This window comes from Rhinopithecus bieti, unplaced genomic scaffold (genome assembly GCF_001698545.2).
Source record: "Rhinopithecus bieti isolate Rb0 unplaced genomic scaffold, ASM169854v2 scaffold_6063, whole genome shotgun sequence".
Taxonomy (NCBI): domain Eukaryota; kingdom Metazoa; phylum Chordata; class Mammalia; order Primates; family Cercopithecidae; genus Rhinopithecus; species Rhinopithecus bieti.
The window spans coordinates 2,219,133-2,239,972 of record NW_016805186.1 but is presented as its reverse complement, the minus strand read 5'-3'; the positions used below and the strand labels follow the sequence as shown (position 1 = coordinate 2,239,972).

The 20,840-nt window shown below is 42.1% G+C and overlaps 1 protein-coding gene across 8 annotated transcripts in view; it reads right to left on the bottom strand.

Annotated features, from left to right (window-relative positions):
• The window catches only part of FANCC (FA complementation group C), a 216,058-nt gene that overhangs the window by 194,242 nt on the left and 976 nt on the right, over positions 1 to 20,840 (bottom strand). Inside the window, exon 2 of one of the 8 annotated variants that reach the window (XM_017871513.1) lies at positions 12,998 to 13,096. The exons of 6 other annotated variants lie outside the window; for them this stretch is intronic. The gene's annotated coding sequence lies outside the window, so the exon portion shown is untranslated. Of the gene's footprint in view, positions 1 to 12,997; positions 13,097 to 20,497; positions 20,750 to 20,840 lie in introns of those variants that run through there. One more of the 8 variants, XM_017871517.1, reaches the window with a different exon arrangement.

The window sequence follows — 20,840 nt, the reverse complement described above, 5'->3', positions numbered from 1 at the left end:
GACTAACACCACAAATGGCGATTGTTTAGAATCCTGCCCAAATCAGGGACACCTCCTTTCTCTAGGCATCTACGTTGACTTATTTTATAATAATGGAGATAAACATTTTAGGGCATCTAGAGAGAGAGCCCAGCCAAAGGAGAATTCTACTGGTGCTTTTATATTTTGATCTCACCATTTTTTATCCCTCGCTGGTGACTGGCCCACCTACCTAGTGTCTTCCCTTCCTCTCTCCCTCCCTCTCTTCCTTCCTTTCCCAAGGTTTTCAGGAAACCCACTTTCTTAGAAGGAAATACAGATGCCCACAACTTCTGTTGGCATGTCTGGGCCACTGCTTCCAAATGAGCAGATGCTGACTCTTATTACCTCTTCTGGAGAGAGAGGAAAGGCTGTGGTGGTATCTAATTACCTCCATTATTTATGTAAGATTCATCAGACAGGCTCTCTACTTGGTAATAAAAACATTAAAACAACACCAAGCATAACTTCTACAAAAGGATTTCTCAAAAGAACCTGACAACTATTACATGTTTTCTCCCTTTGTAGAAATACGTATAATGTATTTTTTGGAAGAGGGGCACACAGATCTGAGTGTGGTTTACTAATGGACAACAAATCATAGTAAAATTTCTTGCTTCTCACAAGAAAAGAAAGCATCATGATATGTTGACTGTGAGGGGGACTTTTGGCTATAAAAGTACATTTTACCAAGACTGTCACCCTGCTCAAGCAAGTAGTAAGTAGTAGACAGATTTAAAAGGACTTTACAAAACAGAGTAAGGACTCTGAACTTTATTCTAAGAGCAACAGGAAGCCACTGGAGGATTTTTAGCATGAAAGTGATATAATCAGATTTGTGTTTCAGAAAAATCACACAAGCAATACAGAAAATGGACCGCCAGAAGAGACAAGACCATACTATAAGACGGAAAACCATCTTATAGTAACTGAGGCCTAGTCTAGTCGCATGAAGGAATAGAGAAAAGCACCCAGATAAGAGATGCTTACCAGGGAGAACGCATTGTATTTAGTGTTTAGATCGAACACAGTAAAAAAAGGAATAGAGAGGAGGTAAGGATGTTGCTCAGGTTTCTGATTAGAGAACTAGATGTGTTATGCCATCACACACTGAAAGGGGTAACAAAGAGGTAGGAACATACATGGATAAAAAGATAGGCTCAGCTTAGGGCACGGTGAGTACAAGAGACCTGGGGCATCTAAAAGAAGAGATCCAACAGGCAGTGGGTGTGTGAGGAAGAGGTCAGGAAACAGGCCTGAGCTGAAGACACAGAGGTAGAAACATCAACAGAGAGACAGTAGCTAAAGCCATGGAAATGGATGAGATAACCCAGGGAGGAGGAGAAAAGGACTGGGCCAAGGACAACAGGGGTATGGGAGTGAAGGATGGCTCAGGTGGCCTGTGGACATTCACTAGAAGAAAACGTCGTGTACCCAGGGAGAAGTGGCATGAGTTCTGCTGAGATAAATCAGCAGACCTGTAGCCCACCCATTCTGTTCTTAGCTGTCACTTCCAGGTTTAGTCTGCCATCTTCACAAAGACTATAGCCATCCAAAATAAATAGAAGCAGTCAAAACAAACTGGCAAAATCATTGTTCTAGTTTTATTTAGTAGATTTGAAGCAGACACCATCTGTGCAGCCAAGCAATATACAAATACAAGAAATCATTCTTGTACCACAAACGCAATCCAAAAGTCATATCAGGACAGCACAGACATACAGTAACATCAGACAGAATTTCAAAGTGCCACAAAACACAATGATTCTACCTTTTGGTTGCAGGCTTTAAAAACACTATGGTATATGTGGTTTTAAGATTCTAAATTGCAGTCATGTTCTTAAGCTAGTTTGTTTTTCTATTTAAGTGCTGACAGACAAAAAATACAGTTTTAGTCTAACACGCCATTTACCCTACTTTTAACTTTATTTGAGTCTTAAGGGTACTCTTGCAAAGCAACAAAAATGTGCAGAACTGAGGTCAATTAATAACTAGTTTCCAAAATCTACTGAACTTTTAACTGTACAATATCAAAATCCCTATAATTTGTAATGAGCAACAATAAAACTTGAAATTTTTCCAGTTTTGTCTAGGATTTCCCCAAAGATGAAGAACATACTAAGAAATTGCATGTGGTTCCTCTGTATGTCACAAATATATACAGTTCTTCACTAACAGTGACTCTATTGGTAGACACCCACATGTAGATTACATTTTAGTAAAAAGGTTCCCAATTCAGTACTGAAACTGTTATTCACATCTAATTGCCTTCTTGGAGCAAAACCTTATTTTCTGAGCCCCAGAATAGGTTTTATCCCTTAGTCAATACTTAACCCTCTGTCAAATAGAAGTTACTAATGGTATCACAAATATACTATATCTCTGTGGCCCTGCAGTGGCTCACACCTGTAATCCCAGCACTTTGGGAGGCTGAGGAAGGAGGATCGCTTGAGTCCAGGAGTTCGAGACCAGCCTGGGGAATATAGTGAGACCTCAGCTCTACAAAACATCAAAAGATTAGCCAGGCATGATGGTGTATGCCTGTGGTTCCAGCTCCACGGGAGGCTGAGGTGGGAGAATTGTTTGAGCCTGGGAGGTTGAGGCCATAGTGGGCCATGTCCGTATCACTGCACTCCAGCCAGGGAGACAGAGTGAGACCCTGTCTCAAACGCACACATGCACACACACACACAAAATGGTATCTCTGTACACTCAAAACTCATCTCCTCAAAGTCTGTCCGTGTCTATCCATCATTCACTGGCAATGGATGTGTCATGGATGTCACACTTTTTACTATCAGCTTGGTCTACCTTTGTTGGTATATTTTTCTGGCACTGTCTACATGAGCTGGTCCTTTCTCCCACAATGTATCATGAATTTCCAGAAGTGGGGACTTTATCAGTCATTTCTTTATTAAGGGTCTGCACACAAAAGCCACTTGATATTAGTGGCCAATTCTGTGGTCTCCCAAATATAGTGAATCACAAGGAAGTAAGTTCCTTAATACCTTGTTTTACATTTAAAAGTCAGCAAGTAGCATATTTACCTTCCTCACCTCAGCCTTCTATCCCCATCCACTGAAAAACTGGATCATGAAATTTAAGCAGAAGGGAAATCTGGTAAGGATAAGATTAAGAAAAGGGAGGAAGTCTGAGGAATCCTAAATAGGGAGGAGAAAATAAGAAAGAATGATCAAAGTAGAAGTCTAAAAGGAAAATTTAAGCCAAAATAATAAAAGGAATAAAATGCCTAATAAAATACCTGATAAGGCAATGTCAGGTGATAACCAGGTAAAAGAAGTCTGTAGGAAATAAATACAATTTCTTTTGTTTTGAGACAAGAGTCTGGCTCTGTCGCCCAGGCTGGAGTGCAATGGCATGATCTTGGCTCAACGCAAGCTCCGATTCCTGGGTTCAAGCAATTCTCTTGCCTCAGCCTCCTGAGTATCTGGGATTACAGGCGACTGCAACCACACCCAGCTAATTTTNAAAAGGGAGGAAGTCTGAGGAATCCTAAATAGGGAGGAGAAAATAAGAAAGAATGATCAAAGTAGAAGTCTAAAAGGAAAATTTAAGCCAAAAATAATAAAAAGGAATAAAATGCCTAATAAAATACCTGATAAGGCAATGTCAGGTGATAACCAGGTAAAAGAAGTCTGTAGGAAATAAATACAATTTCTTTTTGTTTTGAGACAAGAGTCTGGCTCTGTCGCCCAGGCTGGAGTGCAATGGCATGATCTTGGCTCAACGCAAGCTCCGATTCCTGGGTTCAAGCAATTCTCTTGCCTCAGCCTCCTGAGTAGCTGGGATTACAGGTACGCACCTCCTTGCCCAGCTAATTTTGTATTTTAGTAGAGATGGGGTTTCTCTTGCTCAAGTTGATCCCTAAACCACAAATGACAGGACAACTGACAATTTTAAAATCCCAGTCCAGGGATATGTGGTTATCCCACCCTGGTACTTGTTACACCAAATATTACTGCTGACTTGGGGTGCTCCCACGTCAGAATGAGAGGACCACCATCATTTACACTCGCTGCCAAGAGACACATCAGCTACTGGGGGCTGGAGAGAGAGCCAGTGGCAAAGATATCTCTGCAGCAGGCCAAGGGCTTCACAAACTAAGTCTGGTATTGAGGTTAAAATTAAATGAAACGAAGGAGAAATAAGACGGGAGGATGAGAAGACCAAATACAGCATCAGAGCGGGCTCCTTCTAAGTAAAGGGAAGGCCAACATCTGGAATTATTTGGTGGCGAGTGCCACCAAATTTAAGACTTTGTTCCTTGCTTGCAATTATTTCTCGGTTAAGACCACACAAAGAAAAAATAGACCTAAAGGCTAGAATGATGAAAAGTGGCTAAAGTCAGTATAACAATAACCATCAACACACACACACACACACACACACACACACACACACACACAAAAAATTGTTAAAGTAACAGAGGAGTTAACAGTGCACAAAGAATATGCCTGACTGACTCAGATTTTCACCGTAAATTCTTAAGTCAAATAAGGAAGTTGCAGAAAAATATTTATAACATAACATTTTTGTACAAAGCATTTATATGTGTAAGGACAGGAAGTCTTCAAAAATAAGTGCTGGTGCTATGAGGGATTTGTTGGGGTTTTTTGTTTTTTTGGCTCTGGGTTTTTTTTAGACAAGGTCTTGTTCTGTCGCCCAGGCTGGAGTGCAGTGGCACGACTGATTGAAGCTCACTGCAGCCTCGACCTCCTCCAAGCGATCCTCCCACCTCAGCCTCCCTAGTAGCTGGAACTACAGGCATGCACCATGCCCAGCTAATTCTTTAAACTTTTTTCTAGAGCTGACGTCTGACTACGTTGCCCAGGCTGGTCTCAAACTCCTGGACTCAAGTGATCCACAGTTCTGGGATTACAGGCATGAGTCGCCATGCCCTGCCTGGGATTTGCTGTTGTACTTTTTTCCCTGTGTTTTTCAATGTAATTGAAATAAAAATAACAACAGTCCTTAAAATAAAAGAAAAAAGGTCTTCCAAATCATTCCGTTTTTTCCCTGAATTAAACGTGTTTAATTTAATGAATTTGCAAATAATCCCTTGAATGCAGAGCCCAGCTTTAGGAGAGCTGCCCCCAGGAAGTGGAGAGAAGGGGCCACTGGCAAGCCTAGTTTCATTCTGGTAGGAAAAAACACAAGTTTTAAAGAAAAATGGAAAGGTCTGAACCTGGCATCACTATTCACTAGTTCATTCAGTGAGCCAGGGCAAATGATGTGAAATTTCTGAGTGCCAACTTCCCTTCTCTTTGGGAGTGAAACAGAACCTACCTCAAAGGGCTGTCTTGAGGATTCTTGAGAATGGCTCCCACCTACGATGACACAGCCTGGTGGGGTAGGTTCCAGGGAGATCAGTGACCCTTCTGACCAAAATTATACTTTTTGTCATCTCAGGAAATAATCTGTTCCAAGAAATTCCAGAATGTAGGCTGCGTTCAGTGAACTGCCTTCACCCTGTGAATCTTCAGACTCACCAGTGCTCAGTAGAGCAGTGGGGTTCTGACAGTTCCGTCTAAAGCACCTGTGCCTACCTCTTCCGGGAGAAAGCACAGCAACATTCAGCACAGCAAACCAGAGCAGCCTGGCTCACACATGAAGGCCTGCTTCCTGCCATTCTCTGTCCTACAAACATATCAGAAAGCCAGTAGGGGTAGAAAACAGCTCTTCTAAGGGCCATACTGCAGAAGCATGGCCAAATGAATAGCATGATCACTGCAGACACAGTTATAGACTCAGTATGCATATGATACTTTGGCAGAGTTTGCATTATAATGGTTGTTTACTTCTTAAGTGTAGTTTTAAAACCTTGAAGATGTCCACTACAAATTCTAGTATTCCTAAGTATGCCTTGAACCTGAAAACATTCAGACCCACTGGATTAAAAAAAAAAAAGAGAGAGAGAGAGAGAGAGAGAGAGAGAGAGAGGGAGGGAGAGGTGTAAGGCAAGTATCCAGAACAGGGTTGTAGGGCCAGACTTTCTGCAAGGATGGAAAGGTTCTGGCTCTATCTGTCCATTCAGTACTGTAGGCACCAGCTACATGTGGCTTCTGAACACGTGCAATATGGCTAATGCACCTGAGGAAGCGAATTTTGAATTTTATTTAATTTTAATTAATGTGAATTTAAATAATCAAATGTACCTACTGACTATAGCATTGGTCAGCACAGATCTAGAACCTTGGGTTAATAACTTGTGCTAACTCACAAAGGGTGATATGCAGATGAGTGAGCTAAGTTTAAAAAGCAAACAGTCCAAAAGGAAAACACACACACACACCAGCACCATGTTAATATTCTCCTGTAATGCATGCAGTTCACCTTGATGAAGCTGAGGTCCTAGCTTGACCTCAACCTGTCTTAGTCAGCTTAGGCTGCCGTAACAAAATATCACATACGTGGTGGCTTAAATAACAGAAATGTATTTTCTCACAATTCTGGAGGCTGAAAAGTCCATGATCAAGGTCCTGGCCTATTAGGTCCTGGTGAGAGCCCTCTTCCTGACTTGTATGTAGGCAACTACCTGTGTCCTCACATGACCTCTTCTTTGTGCTCATGTTGGCAGAGATCTCTCTCTCTACTTCGTCTTATAAGGCCACCAATTGTATCGGATTAGGACCCCACCCATATGACTTAGTTTAGCCTCAATCCCTCCCTAACAGCCCTATCTCCAAATACAGTCCCATTGGGGGACACAGCTTCAGCTTCAACTTATGAATGGGGGAGGGGTGGACACAATTCAGCCCATAACACAACCCTCTACTCTTCCTTCACTAGCTTTCTTGTAATGAGTTCCAATATGGAAGGGAAGATATAATCAATAAAAATTTTATCAGAACGAAAAGACAGGAGTTTCCAGATTGAAAGGGCTGACCAAGTGCCCAAGAAAATGGATGAGGCGAGATCCACACCAGGCACATCATCAAGAAACTGTAAAAACACAGGAAGGTAGAAGGAAATTAAACAATGCCTCACAATTCTAAAGGAAAATGATTTTCAATCTGGAATTCTATATCTAGACAAACTATCCATCAAATGTGACTAGAATAACTTCACATTCAACAGGCAGTGACTAGAAATAATTCACCTCCCATACATTCTGCTTTAGGAAGATACTAAATCATCTGCTCTACACCAAAAGGAGGGAGAAAACCAAGAAAGAAAATATAGTAAACAGAAGACCCAATATCAAGAAAGGATAGAAGGATGAATGACAGTGAAGGAAAATTCCAGGACAACTGCAAAAAAGTTTTTAAACAGGAAAGGGAGGGGTTCTTTGTATCTGCCCAGTTTTCTTCTCAAAATATAACATTTTTAAAAAGCCAAAAGAATTCAAAGAAACCTCTACAATCTCTTTAATTTTCTTTTAAAAGGGGCCAGGAGTGGTGGCTCAGCCTGTAATACCAGCACTTTGGGAGGCTGAGGCAGGAGATCATTTGAGCCCAGGAGTTCAAGACCAGCTTGGGCAACATGGGGAAACCCTGTCTCTACTAACAATGAAAAAAAAAAAAAGAACAGGTGAGCGTGGTGGCGTACACCTGTAATCCCAGCTACTTGGGAGGCTGAGGCACAAGAATCACTTGAACCTGGGAGGCGGAGGTTGCAGTGAGCCAAGATCATGCCACTGTACTCCAACCTGGGCAACAGAGCAAGACTCCATCTCAAAAAAAAAAAAGGGAAAACAGAAGAAATAAGGCAGAGGTGAAGGCAGAAGATGCAGTCTGTTACGTCCTTTATGCTGATGGGAACAGCCGAAGTTCCTCTGAAAAAGGTGTCACCATATCGACTATGTGCTTCCACAGTTACCAACTTTAGATTACAATATGGTGGTACTTGACAGTGGTTGGCTTCAATTCTCTTTACTAGAAAATTAACAAAATTTCAAAAACAAGTTTAAACAAGAGAAATTCAACTGTCTTCTTTTGATAAGTGCTGTCTCTCTTTAATAGAGCACTGAGGATAGCTTACAAACAGTCACTTAATTGCTCTATTATCCAACTTAGAGGCCTCCCCAAAAATCCAACAAAAACAAATTCAGTAAAGGCAAATGGAATATTTTAACGCAATTACCAATAAACAAGCAAACAAACCAAAACCACCCCACATGTACAGCCATGCACAAGAATCAGGCCAAAGCCCAATTACCCAGGGCTTCCAGTGGACCCCTGCATACTCTTAAATTTGACAAACATCATATAAGACTTAATTGGAAATCAGAGCAGAGAAAGTAACTTTAGAAATGACTATATGGCCAAAATGATACCTCACCAGATGTCCCACTAAGTGGAAACTAAGAAAAAAAACAGATTAAGAGTCGCACAGGTTTTGAATGCTTGTCCTAGCTTGTCTAGATGAAAGACAAGACCACAAAACATGTGCTTCGAATCACTTTAGAATAAAATTATTTCCTTAACTGCAGCATTCTAAAATGTCATACTAATACAATCCTTAAAACAGCAACTATTTTTAGCATCCTTTTATTTTTTAATTGAACAATGCAATTGGATTCCATTAACAGTTAATTTTTCCCAACTTTAATTCTAACAAACTCATTTAAGTCAAATGACCATAAAGACTAAAAGACTTATATTGTATTTCTGCATTCCTACAATTCGAAGGCAACAGGATCAAATGTTTTCAGGCTGTGAAAATACACGCCAAACATCAGCTCAAAGTATATTTTATTCCAAAATTAGGAGTGAAAACAAAGCCTGGAAAGAAATGACTTCTCAGCCTTGAATTCGGTGGCATTAATATTAATGACAATCCCACTCATCTCAAAGGCATGTCTTAGAGTGTTTATGTTATGAAAACTGGGTCTGGAATGTCATCTTCAGTAAATGTGAAATTGTTTAACCTGAGGTTTTGCGAGATTTGTAACAGCTGCACCGGTGTTTACAACTGTAATAAGGTCTTTACAGCATGGCACTCCTTTACACATTTTTTAGATCTGGTTGGTACAAACATGTTGTACTGATCAACAAAAATGAGTTTGGTATCTCTCTATAGCTACATGTTTAGTCAGAATAAAGTTTTGTTTTGGATTAACATTGTACCATAAATGCATCAAGGACCTTCAGAAGTTTTATGGTACTGGTTACAGAAGAACAGGACAAAAACTTCCATTCATATACAAACATTTGGAAAATGACTCAGCTTGTGTTTGTGAAATTTGAATTTTGTTTGGGGAAAAGACATGCATATCAAATACACTGTGGATCTGATTTGTTTGCTGGCATTCACTGAGGGTTTCAGGGCACGTTACCAAACAGAAACTGGCTGGGCAGTATTCAAAGATTACATTGCTCCTAATGCCCCTATTTACACAGTAGAAAGACGCAACCGAAAGCCTGCGAGAGACTTGCTTGAGAAGGCTTCAATAGGAAGCTTCAGCCACCTTGGACATCGAACTCTTGGTGCAAGCAAAAGAGCACCGGGCAGGAGTTAGTTTCCCTGGGTTACAGTCGCCAGCCTTGTCATTCAACTCAGTTTCCCTCTCTGTGAACACTCCAAAGAGAAGGTATTATTTAAGGCAAATGTTTTCTGCTAAAATCAGTTGGGTTTGGGTAACCAGAAACACCCGGCTCTTTTGATGACTGAAAAGGTTATCATCTCATAACAATGAAGACACACACGCTTAACCCAAGAAGCTCATCAGCAGCCATCCTCCTCTGGGGAATCTCTGGGGAATTCCTGAATGATGAGCCAAAGTAATTTTTTTTGAAAAAGCTCCGTTCTATTTTTCTTTTCTAATTTTTATTTTATTTTTTTTTTAGACGCAGGGTTTCCCTCTGTCACCCAGGCTGGAGTGCAGTGGTATGATCACAGCTCACTGCACCCTCAACCTCCCAGGCTCAAGCGATCCTCCCACTTCAGCCCCTCAAGTAGCTAGGTCTGCAGCTGCATGTCACCACGCCTGGATAATTTTTGTATTTTGTGTAGAGACAAGGTTTCGCCACGTTACCCAGGCTCATCTTGAACTTGTGGGCTCAAGTGATCCGCCCAGCTCTGCCTCCCAAAGTGCTGGGATTACAGGCGCTCAGCCCTATTTTTCTCTTTTTAAAATGCCTATCTTACCTTAGCACATATGGTTATTGTGAGAATCCCATATAATCTATAAGAAAATAATTTGGAAAGTACAAAGCACTTTTAATAGGGCTATTGCCCAAAGTAATGTTAGAAATAAATTAAGAAACCAAAAGAAGTAGTTTAAAAAAAAATGCTTATAAAACCAAAATCAATAGAACAAAAAGCTCTGATTTATAAAGTGTATATAGTATCTTACTGCTCCGGAATAATAATAATCTTTTCTACAGATATGAAACTTAGAAGTCACCAGAGAACCCTGATTATTGCAGTAATTTCCCCAGTAAGTATGACAAATTTGTTCTGATCTGTCCATTTTTTTCTTTTTCTTTTCTTTTTTTTTTTTTTGAGACGGAGCCTCGCTCTGTCGCCCTGGCTGGACTGCAGTGGCGCCATCTCGGCTCACTGCAAGCTCCGCCTCCCGGGTTCACGCCATTCTCCTGCCTCAGCCTCCCAAGTAGCTGGGATTACAGGCGCCCACCACCACACCCGGCTAATTTTCTGTATTTTTAGTAGAGACGGGGTTTCACCGTGTTAGCCAGGATGGTCTCGATCTCCTGACCTCGTGATCCGCCCGCCTCGGCCTCCCAAAGTGCTGGGATTACAGGCTTGAGCCACCGTGCCCGGTGTTAGTTTAACAACTGAATGCATTTCAAAATTATTCAAAACTTAGTAAATTACTTTAGACGAAGGTCATACATTCGAATGTCCACAACAGATAAGTTAAATGAGTAAAGCGATTAGACAGGCTTGTGGCAACTCAAAAACAGCACTGTCCAAAGAAGACAGCCAGGGGGTATAGCTCAGTGGTAGAGCATTTGACTGCAAAGGAGACAGTCAGGATTTCATCCCTGCCAGTTGCTGCTGGTAGGGAACTCAGACTTGGAGTTGCCCAACTGCCTGTCTCAGTCTGTTCTGTGCTGCCATAGGAGAACAGGTGAGACTCCGTGATTTACAAACAACAGAAATGTATCAGTTCCCAGTTCTGGAGGCCGGGAAGTCTAAGACTGAGGGGTCACATCACGATGGAAGGCATCACACAGTGACAGAGCACCAGAGGGCCAAACTCGCTTTTATAACAAACCACTCCCACGATGACAATATTAATCCATTCATGTTCATCAGTAATACCTCAGTAACAATGTTTTTAAAATGCTGCGTAGTCATTTTGTCACAGCCACTTTGGCCACAAAACAACATAGCCTAAAGTGGTTCTGATCAAGTACCAGAATATTTTCAAACACTTGTCCTATTTTCACCATTTTGCCTCAAAATAGATACTTTTTTAAAACTCAAATTATTTTAAATTAAACAACTTCAGCTTTAAATTTAAAACTTAGTTATTTTAAATGAAACAACGGCTCGTGTGTGTGTGTGTGTGTGTGTGTGTGTGTGTGTGTGCACGCAATGGCCCAATCTCAGCTCACTGCAACCTCTGCCTCCCGAGTTCAAGCGATTCTCGTACCTCTGCCTCCCAAGCAGCTGGGATTATAGGCACGCACCATCATAACAGGCTAATTATTTTTGTATTTTTATTAGAGACAGGTTTCACCATGTTGGCCAGACAGACTGGTGTCGAACTCCTCACCTCAAGTGATCCACCCACTTTGGCCTCCCACAGTCCTGGGATTACAGGCAGGAGCCACCTTGCCCAGCTGACCTGCATCCTTGACCACCTGGACTCGACTGATCCACCTGCCTCAGCCTCCCGAAGTGCTGCGAGTATAGGCGGGAGCCACCACATCCGGCCTATACTTAAATTATTTGAAAACCAAAAAGACGTAGTACAATTGTAGGCAAGCATTAGGTAAGTACAGCACATGCGTGTAGAACTCAATAAAGACACCGGGAACTCTGACATGACAAAACACATTTCTAGCTTTTAACACCTTCAAAGGAATGTCACTACCAAAAGTCGAGACATCTTTAATGGCAGGCACAGTGCCTGCCTCATGCCTGTAGTCCCAGTCACTCGGGAGGCTCAGGTGGGGGGATCACTCGAGCCCAGGAAGTCAAGACTGCAACGAGTTATGACTGCACTCCTGCACTCCAGCCTGGGGGACACAGCGAGATGCATCTCTAACAACGAAAAAGATGCTTGTATTGCACTTTTCTTCCTTACAACTTCAGACTATAACAAAATTGATTTTAAGATAAAATAAAGTCAATCATATTATACCATCTCATATAAAAATATTTGCACGTTACTCCTAAAACTGGCTGCATAGTTTCAAAAAGTCACCACTAATCAAAATACTTATCATCAAGCAAAACTTTCACTAGCTTTGACAATTTTTTAGCATAATGACTAAAAAGTCGAATGGTACTAGTCAGAATCAGAAACATCTTTTGGGTGCCAAATACTGCAGAAAATACTACTTCATAAACAAAATGCATGCTGTTATACCACTAATACAGGGTTACTCACTCTTACAGCCTATGATTAGAAATTCCTAGCTAACAGCTTCAAGCAAAAGCAGCAATTCGATATCATTTGTACAAATCTATGTTTTATATAGTGTTTTATTATAACCTTTGCTATGTACGGGTAGACAGGCGAAGGAATCATTACAATCGATGTTGGACAAGGTCATGTTTGGGTACACCAAATTCAGAAAGCTAGGGCTAAATATAACTGATTCCTTCAGACAAGTGTCTTACTAATCAATTACAATGTATAATCTGCTTATATTGTAAATCACCAAATACACACTAAGAATTACAAAATTATACTATATCACCTAGGATGCCTTTGGTTTCTAGTAATTGAAAACCTAACTCTATTCATCAAGATAAGCTAAGTTACGATGTAGTAACTTTTTTCTCATACTATATGTCCAATATGTTATGTGGGACATACGTGTTTGTGGGGTGGGGCCGGTGTTCTACTCCACAGTCACTCATGGATCCAGCATGACAGGTGCTCAGACATCTCAACACCTAGCCTCCATAATCACCACTGCAAAAAGGAGAGATAGCTAGGTCAGGAATCTGCTACTAAATGCTTCTACCTGGAAGTAACCTGCTTAAAATCTATTGGCTAGAACGATCACAATGCCCTACCTAGCTGCAAATGGACTGGGAAATGTGAGGGAAGATATAAATATTTAGTAAGCATTAAATGTCCCTGCTGCACCAAGCAAAACCAGCTAAAACAATAACAGGAGGCCAGGCATGGTGGCTCACACCTCTCATCACAGCACTTTTGGAGGCCCAAGCAGGAGGACAGCTTGAGGCCGGGAGTTCAAGACCAGCCTAGGCAACACAGCATGCCCCTGTGTCTACAATAATAATAATAATTAATTAGCCAGACACTGTGGTGCACACCTGTAGTCCTAGTTACTCAGGTGGCTGAGGTGGGATGATTGCTGGAGCCCAGGAGTTTGAGGCTGTAGTGAGCTATGATCATGCCACTGCACTCCTGGTTGATAGGCCAAGACCCTGTCTCAAAAGAGAAAAAAAAAGGGGGAAGAATTTGTTGGCTCAAGAAACTGGCAAGTCCAGAAACAGGGCAGACTTCACAGTTGATCTCTCTCTCCATCCTGCTTCCGTCATGATAGCAAAACAGCTTTAGCCATTACAGAAGTCACATCACATCCATACCACCCAAAAATAGAGTACATACTTCTTTTCCAGCATTCCAAGTAAGAGACGGACCTCAGATATATTCAGACTAGACTTGCTTGAGCTTATGCCCAACTCTAACCCATGACTGTGACAAATCAACAAAACAGACTCCTTAAACCAATCAAAGTTCACTCCCAGGACTCCTTAAACCAATCAAAGACCACCCCCAGGACTCCTTAAAACAATCAAAATCCACCCTCAGGAGCTAGAGGTAATATCAGTGTTCCCCAGAGCCCATACAATTGTGACTCCTAAAAGAAAATCTAGGGTATGTTATGACAGAGAAGGGAGAAAAGGATGCTGGCACTCAACAAACATCAATGCAGTTATATAAAAAAAAGAATATACCCTAAAGAAGTTGGCTAAGAGTTGTGGAAACAGGCATATATACATATGGCAATAATATGAACTGCAGTGCACAAGGACAGAGGCAAAGTCATTATGCATAACCACAAATGGTAATCAATAAATAAGGAGTTGGCCAGGCGTGGTGGCTCATGCCTGTAATCCCAGCACTTTGGGAGGCCGAGGCAGGTGGATCACGAGGTCAGGAGATCGAGACCATCCTGGCTAACACGGTGAAATCCCGTCTCTACTAAAAATACAAAAAATTAGCTAGGCGTGGTGGTGGGCGCCTGTAGTACCAGCTACTCAGGAGGCTGAGGCAGGAGAATGGCGTGAACCCAGGAGGCGGAGCTTGCAGTGAGCCGAGATCCGGCCACTGCACTCCAGCCTGGGAGACAGAGCGAGACTCTGTTTCAAAAAAAAAAACAAAAAAAATCAGGAGTTAACAAGGAAATCTATTGAGTACTGCAATTGAATGTACAAGCACAATTACAAAAACAGGATTAGGCTAAGTATGAGGCTTTATAATGTGATCGCTTTAAATAAACAACCACCACCAACAAAACAAAATGACAACAACAAAAGGAACCAGCCCCATAGGAGGGTGTTGGAAGTCACTAAGGTAAATGGCACCTCTAAAATCTTATAAAAGAAACAAAAGTGCCTGGCAATTCCATACCTTTGAACTGACCCAGGAAAAGAAGGAATCACAGACAAAGTCACAGCCCCCCACTTTTTTTTTTCCGCAGAGATAGGGTCTCACAATTTTGCCCAGGATAGATTCGAACTCACAATCTACCAGCCTCAGCCTCCCAAATAGTTGGGACTACAGGTGCATAGCACTGCACCCAGCCAAATTCATAGTGTTTAAATAAAGTCGCCTCTGAATCTCTGTGTGTGTGTGTGTGTGTGTGTGTGTGTGTGTGTGAAAAACAGCAGCCTCAAACTGTCTTATGGGTAGTCACCAGAGTAACAGACCTCAGATTCCACTAAAATAGCTAAATGTACATAAAATGTTTATATCATACATAAAATGTTTCTGAATTACAAAAGCGTCATTGGGGCTCTAGAGGAAAATGAAAACACAAGTCCCAGCAATCTGAAAAATGAAAAACAGGGTGAAAGATAATGAGAAGTATAGTCACATCTAGTCAGGTCATCTGGGAACCTTCCACTGGATGCCGTAAGGCCAACCACAGTTCTAATCCTGTCCTCTTCTCCTCCCCTCCTAATCCCTGACCCCACTTTCCAGGATAATCTATACTGTTTCTAATTTGCAAAGGAATGGAAAGGCAGTTTCATCACTTCATAAAAGCCTGACACGCTCTCACACAAACGTGTCTTTTGTTACGTGGAAGTGGGAGTAACCTTAGGATTAACTTTCACAATTCAAGAAAATGAAGAGACTAAATACTCTCACCACTCGTGATTTATTGAGGAATGTCAGAGCAAAGGTGATAAATCGGTCTGGGTCCAGTCAGTAGAAAGAAACTGCATAATAATTTGAATAAAGAAAGTCAACTATAAAGAGTTATTGCTGTTGTTGTCATGTTTTTCTTGTTAGAGAGAGGATCTCACTCTTGCTTAGGCTGGAATGCAATGATATAATCATGGCTCCAAGCAGCCTCGACCCCCTGGGCTCAACGATCCTCCCACATCAGCCTCCATAGTAGGTGGAACTACAGGCAAGCACACACCACCACCCCCAGATAATTTTGTGTTTTCTGTAGAACAGGGGTTTTGCTATGTTGCTCAAGTTTGTCTCAAACTCCCAGTCTCAAGTAATCCTCCCAAGCCCTACGGCCTGGCAAAGTGCTGGGATTACAGGCATAAGTCACCATGTCCAGTCAAGAACTATTCACTGTAACAGGACTGGAATAACAAGGTGTTGGCTAGTCAGAAGTAAACAGAATTCTACAAAACAGAGGAATAGCAGATATAAGAAGAAGCCACTGCCCCTAGGGCTGAGGTGGGTGCCCTAAGGAAAAATACCCACTTCTTTCCAGAAATGGGATCAAGAACTTTTTGGAGGGAGCACAGCCATGGTTCACTGAATAGGAGAGATGTCTCTGTGGGTGCTGCACCAGCACAACTTGCTAGAAAACCACCTTTGGTAACCTGCCAGAAATCCATCCTCTAGGGCGCCAGGAAAAGGTGTTCACAGGGAGGTGTCCCACCAGAGACTCAGTTACAAAATTGCTTGAAGGGGATGCCGAGGCACACAGCTGACTACTGGGTGCAGCTGATCACAGCGCACTACAAGAGCCTCTACTGGGGAAGATGCACACCACAGAAGCCGGCGCTGCAGAAGCACATATGCCAAGGACCCAGCGCTGGAGATGTGCACGCGCCTGGGAACAGGTGCTGGGGCGGCACCACGCCCGGGAGCCAGCGCTGGGGAAGCGGCACACCCCAGGGAGCTAGCGCTGGCAAAGCACACTCACCAGGAGTGGGCGCTTAATTAAAAGCCCGCACACACTATGGGAGCTCAGCACTGGAGAAGCGTCACGTGTGTACATGGGAACCAGTGCTGGAGAAAGTGCGTGGGAGCTGGCGTTGGAGGCGGCGTGCGCACACGTGCACAAGCTCGCTCTGGAGGAGTCACGGCCACGCGCGTGTACGACAACCTGCACTGGAGGAGTCACATGCACGCGTGCACTGGAGAAACTGAATTTGTAATTTTAAATTTCACTATAAAGAAATATCCACGGCTGGGCGCGGTGGCTCAAGCCTGTAATCCCAGCACTTTGGGAGGCTGGGGCGGGCGGATCACGAGGTCAGGAGATCGAGACCATCCTGGCTAACACGGTGAAACCCCGTCTCCACTAAAAATACAAAAAATTAGCCGGGCGTGATGGCGGCGCCTGTAGTCCCAGCTACTCAGGAGGCTGAGGCAGGAGAATGGCATGAACCCATGAGGCGGAGCTTGCAATGAGCTGAGATTGCACCACTGCACTCCAGCCTGGGCGACAGAGCGAGACTCCATCTCAAAAAAAAAAAAAAATCCACAAACTGATGACTTTGTGAGTGAATTCTATCAAATATTTAAACAAAAAAATACCAATCCTTCACAAATTCTGAAAAAATAGGAGGTAACACTTCCCAACTCATTCTAAGATGCCAGTATTACGGTAATACCAAAGCCAGACAAAGACATCGCAAGACAAAATATTACTAATATTACTCATGAACATAATACAAAAATCCTAAACAAAATATTACTAAACCAAATCCAGCAATACGTAAAAAGGGTTATATAACATGACCAAATGGGATTTAGAATGCAAGGTTAGTATGAATACACAAATCAGTTAATAAATCATATTGATAAAGGAATAAAACCAGTCATCTCAATAGATGCAGAAAAGCAACATTTCTAACATTCGTTCATAAGAATTCTCAACAATCTAGTATATAAAAGGAAAATCTATATAAAATTCTCAACAATCTAGTAATAAAAGGAAAATCCTTCAACCTGATAAAGTGCATTTATGAAAAACTTACAGTTAATATCGTATCTAACAGTAAACGATTAAATGTTTTCCCCCTAAGATGAGAAATAAGTTAATAATATACACTCCATGTCTATTCAGCAAACTGCTGGAGGGTCGAACCAGGCAAAAAATAAATTAATCAGGCAAAAAAGAAATTAAAGGTATCCACATGGAAAGAAAAGAAGTAAAACTGTCTTTATTGGCATGATGCCGTATGTAAAAAATCCTCTGTAATTCACAAAAAACTGGAAGTAATCATCAAGTTCAACAACGAAGGTTGCAAGATACAAGATTAATAAATCAAGTGTATGTTTATATACTAACAACAATCCATAACGAAATTTTAAAAATAATTTGGCTGCTCTATGGAGTAGCCATTCTCTATTCCTTTGCTTTCTTAATAAACTTGCTTTCGGCCGGGCGCCGAAAGCAAGATTACTGGGTTACAAAGATTACAAAGTGCTGGGATTACTCACACCTGTAATCCCAGCACTTTGGGAGGCCGAGGCGGGCGGATCACGAGGATCACGAGGTCAGGAGATTGAGACCAGCCTGGCCAATACGGTGAAACTCTGTCTCTACTAAAAATACAAAAATTAGCAGGCGCTTGTAGTCCCAGCTACTCAGGAAGCTGAGGCAGAAGAATCGCTTGAACCTGAGAGGCGGAGATTACAGTGAGCTGAGATCATGCCACTGCACTCCAGCCTGGGCAAACACAGAGGGACTCTGTCTCAAAAAAAAAAAAAAAAACCAACAACAAAAAAAAAAACACTTTCGCTTTATCGATAAAAAAATTTTAATGAAATTTTAAAATTCAATTCACATCACCATCAAAACACTTCAAAATTAATTTACGAAAGGGCAAAATTTGTACACTGAAAATTACTAAATATTGCAGAGAGAAATTAAAGATCTCAACAAATGGAAAGAGATTCCATGTTCACGGTGAGATGGCAATTCCTCCCAAACAGATATGCAAAATTAAATGCAATTCCTACAAAGTCTATCACAGCACGGTTTTTTGAAAAAAATGACAAACTGATACTAAACTTTATATGGAAATGTAAGGAACCCTGAACAGCCAAAAGAACTTTGAAAATGAAGATAACTTATACTACCTGATTTCAAAACTTACTATAAAGCTGCCATAATCAAGACAGTGTGATGCTGATATAAAAGGCATACAGGCCTCTTGCCCTCAGTCCCGTATTAAACTTGAGTTAGAAGATGCCGATCTCAAAATGAAGGCAAAACCATTGCCTGCTAGCGCCCAGTCCAACTTCGGTGGCCAATCCGAATTATCATTTTTTTTTTTTTCCAGACACGGTCTCAGTCTGTTGCCCAGGGTGGAGTGCAGTGGTGCAATCCCAGTTCACTGTGTCCTCGACCTCCTGAACTCAGGTGATCCTCCACCTCAGCCTCGCGACTAGTTGAGACCACAGCCCCACTCACTATGCCCGGCTAATTTTTTAACTTTTTGTAGAGACAGGGCTCTCTCTGTTGCCTGAGCTGGACTCGAACTCCTGGGATCAAGTGATCCTTCCACCTCAGCCTCCCAAAATGCTGGGATGACAGGCATGAGCCACCACGCTCTGCTTGTTATCTGAATTGTCTTCCCTTCTCCACTTCTGCATTTTTATTAAACACTGCAAAAATTGAGTGTACTTCTCCTGTCTGTATTCTTTCACATTAAGTCAATCACTCAAGATCCATAAACAAGACAGAGAATACACATATCCCAGCCTCAAATAAAACTTTTTAAAATCATTTGCTGCTCATTTCCAGCCTGATTTGAGGCCCTACCACTACCAACTTGGAACTACCACCCATGTGAGTTTCCTGTGGCTCTCTCCATGGCCCAGATAATCAATCCAACTTTCTACTGGACAGGCTGGTCTCCCTGTAGCTGGTTTTCATAAACACGAAATTCGTATAATTGTTATTGGAACTACTAGCTGAAATCTGGAACTGGTTAAAAGTATCATTTATTTTCAAATGTACATGCACAGTTGCACATACATGCAGCAACACATCTTCCACATCCAGCCAATCAATCAAGTTAATGCTTTTTATTAGAGAACAGAACAAAAAAATACCAATATAGAGCCTGCTTTTCTTTTGAGGCCTTGGTAAATGTTTTTCAAGAAATCAAGAGAAAATATGACCGAATAAAGCAAAATAAATTCGAATGTATATACAAAGTCCAATTCTCAAAAAGCAGGATCTTTTACTGTGGGCAGTGAGCTGGTGAAAAAGACCTCTGATATATCTAGGAAAACAAATTCTTTTTTGATGCAGCCTTTCTTGTACATGAATAATGTATATGAGTGCTTATTTCCAGGTGACTCTGGTACAGCACATTACATTGAAACATCAATTTAAGTTTAAAGTATAAAGTCGCAATGAGCATGTTTTCTATCTAAGCTTATGTAATGAATGATCTCAACACATGGTATGAATTCTATCGCTTGTAACAACCCTGGAGGGGAGTAAGAAGAAAACGATCTGTCTGAGGGCATATCACTGACAGTGATTGACAGCCACAAAGAGCTGAAGTTGGGTGGCCCGAAAGTGCTCTGCTCATTTGATAAATGCTAAGTCAAATCACATCACAGTTTAGATGCACTAAATGGGGCACAGGTTAGAATAAAACCAGGTGCCCGGGAGTTTTCCAAGTTTCAGATTAGAACAAAAGTCCAAGCACATACAGGTCTTTGCTAGAAAACTCCTTGGTCTCTTCCCTGAAGATTCTGGTACCCAATTTCCCATGTTATAAAACTCCAAATCTTTTCCCCCATTCGCTGCGCTGGACACGTAAGATTATAGAGGGTTCGTAGCTGTAAACGCACCCACCTAAAAAATTTAAAAGAGCAAAACCAACCAACAAACAGCACCTGAAAAATCTCTCACGGGCTTCGAAGGAGATGTGGCCTGGCGTCCACAAAAAGTGAAGGGAAGACACTGGACCCTGCGAACCCGCCTCCCTCCGGGAATGAAAGGCGGAGGGCGGGAGGGGTAACACCGCGCCCCTCCCTGCGCCCGGCGACTCGGGTTGGGGGGCAGGGGTGCGAGGGCCGGGGAGGACGAGGCCAGCCGTAGAGGGCGACCGGCTAAACGGGCGAGCTTTTCACGGCTCCCACGGGTCCGAGGCGGAGAAATTCACCTTTGCGCCTCTCCTTCGAAGAAGACATAGCTGCCTGCGCTCAATGAACAAAAACCACCAAAACGCCAACTCCC